Genomic DNA, 10,174 nt, shown 5'->3' on the forward strand with positions numbered 1-10,174 from the left:
CACATTTTCTACTGTAAAAAGATTTTCATCTATTCCACTTCCCTCCAGTTTCTTGTTGTGTAGAGATGGTCCTTCTCCAGGGTCTTCTTTAGTGAACACAGAGCTGAAGTATTCGTTAATATTCTGCCATTTCTTCGTCTGTCTCCACACATTGATCATTACCACCTTTCAATTTCACTATACCACTTTGGACCTTTCTCTTTTCGCTGATGTATCTGAAAAATGTTTTGTCACCATTTTTATCTCCTTGGCAATCCTCTCTTCTGCTTGATTTTTTGCCAACTTGATTGTTTTCTTCGTCTCCCTCAGTTGATACAAATATTCTTCTTTGTGCTCCTCCCTTTGGGATCCTTTATATTTCTTGAATGCTGTTCTTTTAGCTTTAATTTTGTCAGCCACCTCCTTTGAGAACCAGATAGGTTTCAATTTTCTTTTGCTTTTCTTTATGTTTCTAACATATAGAGCAGTTGCCTTGGTGATTGCTCCTTTTAGATTGGTCCACTGCTGATCCACATCTCTCTCGTTGGCTGTCTTATTTCAGCTATATGAGACTTACAAACTCTGTGTTTGTCCAGTCTGGCCAGTAAAGGCCCAGGTTTATCTCCGTGCTTGTAATATCTGAGTTTAGTGTACTTCAAGGTCTTCCCGTTCTTATTTATTTCCAGAGTTTGAAATATCGACCTACATTTCCCCAGGGCTGCAAGAGTTTGAGGAGACCCAGTACGCTTATGCTGGATCTCTAGGTCTCGATTCTCAGCTAACAGAACAGATTCCTTCTTCTTTTTCTCCTGCTGGCAGGTCTAATGAGTTTACCCCTAAGAAAGGCTTTAAAGGTTTCCCATCTCAGTATGGGCCTGTAGTCCCCCTCTGGATTGTGAAGATCAAATTCCGCTACAGCCTCTTTAACAAGGTCGGGAACACACTTATCCCCTAAAAGAGAGGCTCAAATTGAGCAACTTCTAAGGTTAAACAAAGCTGCACTGGGTATTGATCAAAGATAGTGCAGGACAATATTGTGCTCCTGTCCATTTTAGATAGCAGATCTGGAGTGCATAGAAAAAACTCTATCCTGCTATGAGACTCGTGCCTGGGGAAATAAAATGTGTAATCTTTTTCCTTGGGAAGAAAGTGCCACCAGACATCTGTAAGATCCCCCAATCCCAAATTAGGAGGAGTGTGAGAGCGGGGTTGAGAAGTTCTATCAACCAAAGTGTCAGGACTAAGATTCCAGTCCTCGCTCATGCATAAATCCTCAAACCCAAACGTTGCTATCTTATCCGTAAAGATATCAAAAAACTTCCTTTGTTCAGTGTTGAGAGCATTTACATTCACTAATGTAATCGGGACAGAATGTAATAGAAAAAAATCTGTGCCACAAAGGGAGAAGTGGGCCCAGGGATATCACTTGGGTTGCCGTCGTGCATCAAGATCACAATGCAAGTTGACACAGTTACCATCACGAACAGCCATCTCAGCGCAAGAAGGCCTAGTGACTCCCCTGCTCGTCAACCAAAGGCGCCATCGAAAACAGGCACAGGTTATCCTCAAGGAAGCACAAGAAAAAGAACAAAAAAAAGGATAGGAAGAAAAAAGTAGAAAAAAAAATTCCCTGGAGTCATGTGATGCGATGGGCTCCATAAGTCGCACAGTGCAGAGCTCCGGATGCGGCCTCCTCTCTTTTGATTTTTTTTGTACAATGAATGCCCGACGTTTTTTTGTTTTTAGTTGCCCGCCTCTGCAGCAGGAACTTACCGAGCTTCGGTGGGAGTGATTTTTGCGCTTTGTGGTGCCTGCAAGTCGCTTAGAACAGAGAAGAGAGACAACGAGAATGTTAAACTGCCTTCTCCCAAAATGGCCGCTGGGATGGGTCTGCTGCGATGGAGGATTTTGAATCGACTTTTAGTAATGAAACTCACAGATGCCGTCGTGCTGGCCTTCGATACCAGATTTGCCCATATTTCCACTCAAATTGAGGAACTGAAATCTTCTCTCACTGAAATGGGACCGCAGCTTGATCACGCTGAAGGGCCGATCTCAGGAGTGGAAAATGACGTGCTGTATCTTGAAAAGCATGTACATGCACTGGAGAAGGCAATGGCAGAAAGAGAGGATAAGATTGATGATTTTGAGAACCATGCAAGGAGGAAAACCTACGTTTCATTGGCATTATGGAAGATGAAGCAACCACTGATTTGAATAAGATACTGGAGGAATGGCTACTGGATAGCTTGGGCCTGTAGGACCTGCGTGGCAAAATGGTCTTTGAGAGGGTGCATCGTTATAGGGCCAAGGATACAGGGCAGAACCAGGCCCAGGATAGTCATGGGTAAATTCTCTCATTATGCCTACAAAGGAATGATCCTGTGAGCCTTTTATTAAAACAAAGACTTTACTGTATAAGGAGCAGAAAGTGCTAATTTTCCAAGATTTTTCCAGTCGGGTGATGTTGATGTTCTTTTTCTTGTGCTTCCTTGAGGATAACCTGTGTCTGTTTTCGATGGCGCCTTTGGTTGAAGAGCAGGGGAGTCACTAGGCCGCATCCGGAGCTCTGCACTATGCAATGTATGGAGCCCACCGCATCACGTGACTCCAGGGAATTTTTTTTTCTACTTTTTTCTTCCTATCCTTTTTGTTCTTTTTCTTTTGCTTCCTTGAGGATAACCAGTGCCTGTTTTCGATGGCGCCTTTGGTTGACGAGCAGGGGAGTCACTAGGCCTTCTTGCGCTGAGATGGCTATTCGTGATGGAATTTTCACCTTCCAGTTTGGTTCAGCAAAATATTCGATCTGCACTTCAGTATCCTGCACCTTAAGGATTTGGCACCAGGGCAAGCGTGGCTGAGGAAGCAGAGCAGTTTGTCTCTCAGCTGCAGATCTCATCCACTTGAAGATGTGGCATGGGGGCTCCTTTGGCTGTTAGAGCAATTAGTTATAGAAGACTGATATTACCTTTTTTCCCCCTAGAATTCAGCTTATTTCATGGCTGCAGAAACTCTTTTGGTGACTTATTTGTTCTGTGTTTTTCCCCCTTTTTCCTGCTGTGTACTTCTAGCAGGGACTTATATTTGCGTATACTGTTTGATGCTGGCTTCCTTTAAATTCTTACCATTTTTATTTCATTACGTATTTGAAGATGTGGGGCTTCTTCTTAGCTGAGTCTTTTTATTTTGTGTTTTTCTTCTTATAGGTCTCCTGCATTCAAGGAAGGCTGTATTGGCTGTTGCATGTGGCGTTCCCTTACTTTAAGGTCCCTATTTTGGTTTCTGAACCCATGATTGACCCCTGGCAGGGTACCCATGGGTAGTGCGTTCTCTCTCTGTGACACAGAATTTGTGTTTGTTTCTTCTTGGAAGAAGGATCCAACAGAAGAAAATAGAATAATGAATAAATGTTGGCAAGTTAAATGTAAGACATTGATAAGGCAGGCTAAGAAAGAATTTGAAAAGAAGTTGGCCGCAGAGGCAAAAACTCACAGTAAAAACTTTTTTAAATATATCCGAAGCAGAAAGCCTGTGAGGGAGTCAGTTGGACTGTTAGATGATCGAGGGGTTAAAGGGGCACTTAGAGAAGATAAGGCCATCGCGGAAAGATTAAATTATTTCTTTGCTTCGGTGTTTACTTAAGAGGATGTTGGGGAGGTACCCGTACTGGAGAAAGTTTTCATGGGTAATGATTCAGATGGAGTGAATCAAATCACAGTGAACCTAGAAGATGTGGTAGACCTGATTGACAAACTGAAAAGTAGTAAATCACCTGGACCGGATGGTATACACCCCAGAGTTCTGAAGGAACTAAAACATGACATTTCAGACCTATTAGTAAAAATTTGTAACCTATCATTAAAATCACCCATTGTACCTGAAGACTGGAGGATAGCAAATGTAACCCCAATATTTAAAAAGGGCTCCAGGGGCGATCCGGGAAACTAAAGACTGGTTAGCCTGACTTCAGTGTCAGGAACAATAGTGGAAAGTGTTCTAAACATCAAAATCACAGAACATATAGAAAGACATGGTTTAATGGAACAAAGTCAGCATGGCTTTACCCAAGGCAAGTCTTACCTCACAAATCTGCTTCAATTTTTTATTTATTTATTTATTTTATTTATTTATTTATTTAATTTTATATACCGGCAACCGTTTGCACATCATGCCGGTTTACAGATAACTTAAAACAAGGATAGATATAGGCAAAGCCTTTACAAGGAACATTGTGTAACCTAGAACATAGTAACAGATCAATAACTAAATAAATAGGGGAGGGAGGGGAGGGGGTGGTCGAGACAAAGGGGGGGGGCAGGGGGGGGTGAAGACGGAAACGTGAGGAGAAAATATGTACAGGGAAACAATGAACAAGTGGTATGTACATAGGTTGTGTGCAATATTTGAAAATGCGCAAGGGCAACAGTGAAAGGGGTAAGAAGATATGTACGGTGCTAATAAGAGATAGATTATTGTGTGCATGATAAGTGAGGGGTTTGTGGTTTTTGAAGGAGTTATTAAACAGGTGGATAAAGGTGAACCGGTAGATGTAGTATACTTGGATTTTCAGAAGGGTTTTGACAAAGTTCCTCATGAGAGGCTTCTAGGAAAAGTAAAAAGTCATGGGATAGGTGGCGATGTCCTTTCGTGGATTGTAAACTGGCTAAAAGACAGGAAACAGAGAGTAGGATTAAATGGACAATTTTCTCAGTGGAAAAGGGTAAACAGTGGAGTGCCTCAGGGATCTGTATTGGGACCCTTACTTTTCAATATATTTATAAATGATCTGGAAAGAAATACGAGTGAGATAATCAAATTTGCAGACGATACAAAATTGTTCAGAGTAGTTAAATCACAAGCAGATTGTGATAAATTGCAGGAAGACCTTGTGAGACTGGAAAATTGGGCAGAGAAATGGCAGATGAAATTTAATGTGGATAAGTGCAAGGTGATGCATATAGGGAAAAATAACCCATGCTATAATTACACAATGTTGGGTTCCATATTAGGTGCTACAACCCAAGAAAGAGATCTAGGTGTCATAGTGGATGATCACGAGGTAGGACCGGCGCAGGCCGTGGACACCGCGGGCCCAGCACTGACGCAGGCACCCGACTCCCCGACGGGAAAGACTGCGGAATGGGCCGAGACAACCTGCTATAGTTTCTGCCTGGTTCCAGTACCCGAGTCTTGCTATAGTTTCTGCCTGGTTCCAGTACCCGAGTCCTGCTTTAGTTTCTGCCTGGTTCCAGTACCCGAGTCTTACTACAGTTCCTGCCTGGTTCCAGTACCCGAGTCCTGCTATAGTTTCTGCCTGGTTCCAGTACCCGAGTCCTGCTATAGTTTCTGCCTGGTTCCAGTACCCGAGTCTTGCTATAGTTCCTGCCTGGTTCCAGTACCCGAGTCCTGCTATAGTTTCTGCCTGGTTCCAGTACCCGAGTCTTACTACAGTTCCTGCCTGGTTCCAGTACCCGAGTCCTGCTATAGTTCCTGCCTGGTTCCAGTACCCGAGTCCTGCTATAGTTCCTGCCTGGTTCCAGTACCCGAGTCCTGCTATAGTTTCTGCCTGGTTCCAGTACCCGAGTCTTGCTATAGTTCCTGCCTGGTTCCAGTACCCGAGTCTTGCTATAGTTTCTGCCTGGTTCCAGTACCCGAGTCTTGCTATAGTTTCTGCCTGGTTCCAGTACCCGAGTCCTGCTATAGTTTCTGCCTGGTTCCAGTACCCGAGTCCTGCTATAGTTTCTGCCTGGTTCCAGTACCCGAGTCTTGCTATAGTTTCTGCCTGGTTCCAGTACCCGAGTCCTGCTATAGTTTCTGCCTGGTTCCAGTACCCGAGTCCTGCTATAGTTCCTGCCTGGTTCCAGTACCCGAGTCCTGCTATAGTTCCTGCCTGGTTCCAGTACCCGAGTCCTGCTATAGTTTCTGCCTGGTTCCAGTACCCGAGTCTTGCTATAGTTCCTGCCTGGTTCCAGTACCCGAGTCTTGCTACAGTTCCTGCCTGGTTCCAGTATTTCAGTCTTGATACAGTTCCTGCCTGGTTCCAGAACCCATACTCTGTTACAGTGTAGTCACTGTGTTAGTCTGGTTCCAATTACCCGTCCTGATCCACCAATCACCTAAGTCCCAGCGGCCGGGGTCCTTCGGGCTCCTCCCGGGGCAGTGCCAGCTTCCAGGGTGAATTGCATCTACGTCCAGCCTGATCATCTGCCTATCGGCCTACTGTATAGAGACAGTATCCTTCTTTCCCAGTCTCCAGTGGGTCGGCCCAAGGGTCCACTAAACCGAGACTCCCATAACACTCTTGGCGTTATTTGAAATTTTTGCTGCCACTTCATGGGTTTCAGGGCCCAATTTATGAGGCCATACAGGTTCTTTATTCTAACCCTGAAGCTAGGGTGCGGGTAAATAATTCCTTTTCTCCATCTTTCCCTTTAAAAAGGGGGACCAGGCAGGGGTGCCCTCTTATCGCTTCTGCGATTTATCCTCACACTCGCGCCTCTGGTATTGACTTGGATTGCTATGACGGCTGAGGCACAAGACTCCCTTTTCTTAAAGTTTTACTCTTTGCAGATGACTTTGTACTTTTTCTACCAGGAGCTAGGAACTATCTGTCCCAAACGCTGGAGATTTGTTTCACAGTCTATGGCAGTTTTTCTGGCTTGCGGCTCAATTTGGATAAATCAGAGGTCTTAGGCCTTTCGGGCACATTACATTCTGATTGGCAGGATTTCCCCTTGAAATGGGCAAAAAACAAGCTTAAATATCTTTGCCTATTTATCCTTAGAGACCCGTCTATGTGGTATTCTCTGAATGTTGTCCCCCTTCTCAGTGATTTTCAGAAATTATGTGATAAGTGGGTGCACGTCCCAGTTTCCTTTAAGGGTTGCATAGCCCTCATAAAAATGATGCTACTTCCTAAACTTTTAATAATATTGCAAATGATTCCCATTAGCCTATCTCAAAAAGATGTCAGGGGAATTAAACATACATGGAGGGGTAAGAAAGCGAGAATGTCTTGCAAAGCCCTTATGAACCCCTAAAGAGAATGGAGGGGAAGATTTTCCTAAAATTAGATTTTACAACATCGCTTGCCATTTAAGGCCTGTGTGTGTTTGGTTAAGCAATGCAAGTCTCTATTCTGATGAGGTCCTGGAGAGGGCTCTGGTCGCTCCGCTCTCTTTGGGGGGATATTCTTCCTGCCCCAAGGAACTCTCTCCCTCCTCATCTGCGTAATTCAATGTGGATGAAATCTGCATGGGCTGCTTGGAAATCTTTACGAGCTCATTTGTCCTTACCATGGGACAAATCGTTTTTCTTGCCTCTTAGAGGTATCCCTTACTTCCCACCTGGGGATACTATGGCTTTTTACAAAGAGCTCGATAAAAGAGAGCTTTGATATTGCCCTACATTAATTTGAATGGCGTTTCAGTCATGCCGTTATCTTATCTATTTACAAATTAGGAGATTTATGATGTCCCTTTTTCATTTGCAATGAACTCAATAGACTTTGGGGTTTTTCAAAGGTTTTACCTTTTGGGTTCTGGAAGAAAACATACTTTGTCGGGATTGTATACATTTTTATACTCTTGTCAATCCTACAAGAGTCTTACCTCTTTAGCTAGTGTCTGGAGCACAGACCTTCAGACTGGCATTGATGATGCTATTTTTGTATGTGTGAATGCTTTATATGGAAATTCTGAAGGGGGCTCTGCTTCTAGAGTTACAATTTAGAATTATGCATAGGATGATGTACTCATCGATTCGTTCGTTCCTTTAAGGCTGGCATAGCGGATCATGGGAATTCTCTTAATGTGGCCAGGACAGCAGATACTTTGTGTCAGGGGCTGTGAGAGTGTCCTCAAATTCAGTTATTTTGGGAGGGTATTTTTGAAGCTGATGGACAATGGTGGGGAACTTCCATAGTCTGCTCAGTGAAAGTCTGATTGCTGGGGATGGAACTGGATAATGTACAACTGGGTAAATCTGGGATTATATTTCTTTTGAAAGTTGCCTAGTGGGGAAACGGTGTATTCTTTTGAAATGGCTGGATTCGGCTGCTCTCACATGCGTTCTTTGGCACAAAATGTAATTGAGATATTTATGTTTGGAATCTCACTCCATTCTGGTGAAAGCGGTGTCTTACTTATGAGGTTTCTCTTCAATTTGGATGAAGGGAATGGAAAATAAAACAGAGGATGACATAATGCCTCTGTATCGCTCCATGGTGAGACCGCACCTTGAATACTGTATGCAGTTCTGGTCACCACATCTCAAAAAGGATATAGTTGTGATGGAAAAGGTAGAGAGAAGGACAACCAAAATGATAAAGGGGATGGAACAGCTCCACTATGAGGAAAGACTAAAGAGGTTAGGGCTGTTCAGCTTGGAGAAGAGATGGCTGAGGGGGGATATGATAGAGGTCTACAAAATCATGAAAGGACTTGAACAAGTTAATGTAAATCAGTTATTTACTCTCTCAGATAATAGAAGGACTAGGGAGCACTCCATGAAGTTAGCAAGTCACTCATTTAAAACAAACTGAAGAAAATTCTTTTTCACTGGGCGCATAGTTAAGCTCTGGAATTGATTGCCAGAGGCTGTGTTTTCAGCAGTTAGTGTTACTGGGTTTAAAAAAGGTTTGGATAAGTTCCTAGAGGTTAAATCCATAAACTGCTATTACGATAATAATAGTAGCTTGTAGAGATGGCTTCGGGTTAGAATTATGCCTCAGGCTTCGTTTTTGGGGCCCCCCTCCCCCCATGGGAATTTTGTTTTTCCCGCGGTTCGGGTTTTTTTTCCAGGGGCCCTGATTTTTGGGTCAGTGCGCACTAAATTCGTTTTTCGGTTCTCCCGAATCAGGCAATATTCTTTGCAATTGCCTAATTTGGGAAAAACGATTGCACATCCCTAGTAGCTGGCGATTTGTCTAATGTTTGGTACCTGCCAGGTACTTATGACTTGGATTGGCCACTGTTGCAAACAGGATGCTGGGCTTAATGGACCCTTGGTCTGACCCAGTATGGCATGTTCTTATGTTCTTTTACAGAGTCACCGCCGGACCCTGTTCACTCTGTTATTATCTGACGTATCCGTTAAGACCTGAGGAGCTGTTTTTTGATATGGCATAATCTGTTCATTACTCTATTTTTCAATTTTCTTTGTCCTCAGTCACTATGATATCTTTGATATATTTATGTGTACAGTAATACCAGGGTTGGGAGGGGAGAGTGCAGGGATATTGGGATTCATTGGGTTGTGAAAGAAGTGTGTATTGTATTTACTGGTGAAACTTAATAAAACATTTTATGCAAAATAAAAAAAATACTGTGGGACACCTGCTAGTGTGCAACTGCTCTTTCTAGACATCTTTTCTGCTATTTTGAACTGATTGATTTTGTTTTCTTCTTTCACTTTTTGTACTACTTCATGGTGACAAGTCAATTTCATTGGCTACCTCTTGCCACCCCCTTTCTAGTTTAAATGCCCGATAATGCAGGCTCTGAATTTCTCCCTTAGCATCCGGTACTTATCCGGCTATCTGGTGTGGTCAGTACTACATAGCCACCACTTGTTGAAAGAGTCCTGTGAAACGGCACTACACGCTCTCCGGGGCAGGGGGAGCAAAGCAGAATAAAGGAACAGCCCCGTGGTTCACCTGCCGTGACCGCGATCAGGAGCAGCACAGCTCCAGCCCAAACCCGAGAATCCTCCGCCGCTCTCGCCTGAATGCGCCCGTCCCACTGCAGGGTCCCCGGCCTGGCCCACCGCCTCTCCTTACCCAGCTCGATGGTGCCTCCCTCTTCTTCCCCCTCCTCGGCCTGCTGCTCTCCCCCTCTGCCTTAAAATGTGAGTTCGGTGTTTTTAATTACCGGTTAGCATATTCTTAGCTTGATGTAAGGGGTTAGGTTAAATTTTTTTAAGCATTGGAAATCAATGCAGAGTTTTTTAACGCTCAGATTATTGCCGCAGCCCCTTTACTTTTAGCTCCTTTTATCTTTGCCGCAGCACTCCCACTAACAGTCGCAGAGTGATGACGCACGGGAAGAAGCACTCCCACTAACAGTCGCAGAGTGATGATGCACGAGAAGCAGCAGCCCCGCCAACAGTCGTAGAGTGATGACGCACAGGGAGCAGCAGCCCCGCCGGCAGTCGCAGAATGATGATTCACGAGCAGGAGTAGCCAATCAGAGGTGTC

This window comes from Rhinatrema bivittatum, chromosome 2 (assembly GCF_901001135.1).
Source record: "Rhinatrema bivittatum chromosome 2, aRhiBiv1.1, whole genome shotgun sequence".
Taxonomy (NCBI): domain Eukaryota; kingdom Metazoa; phylum Chordata; class Amphibia; order Gymnophiona; family Rhinatrematidae; genus Rhinatrema; species Rhinatrema bivittatum.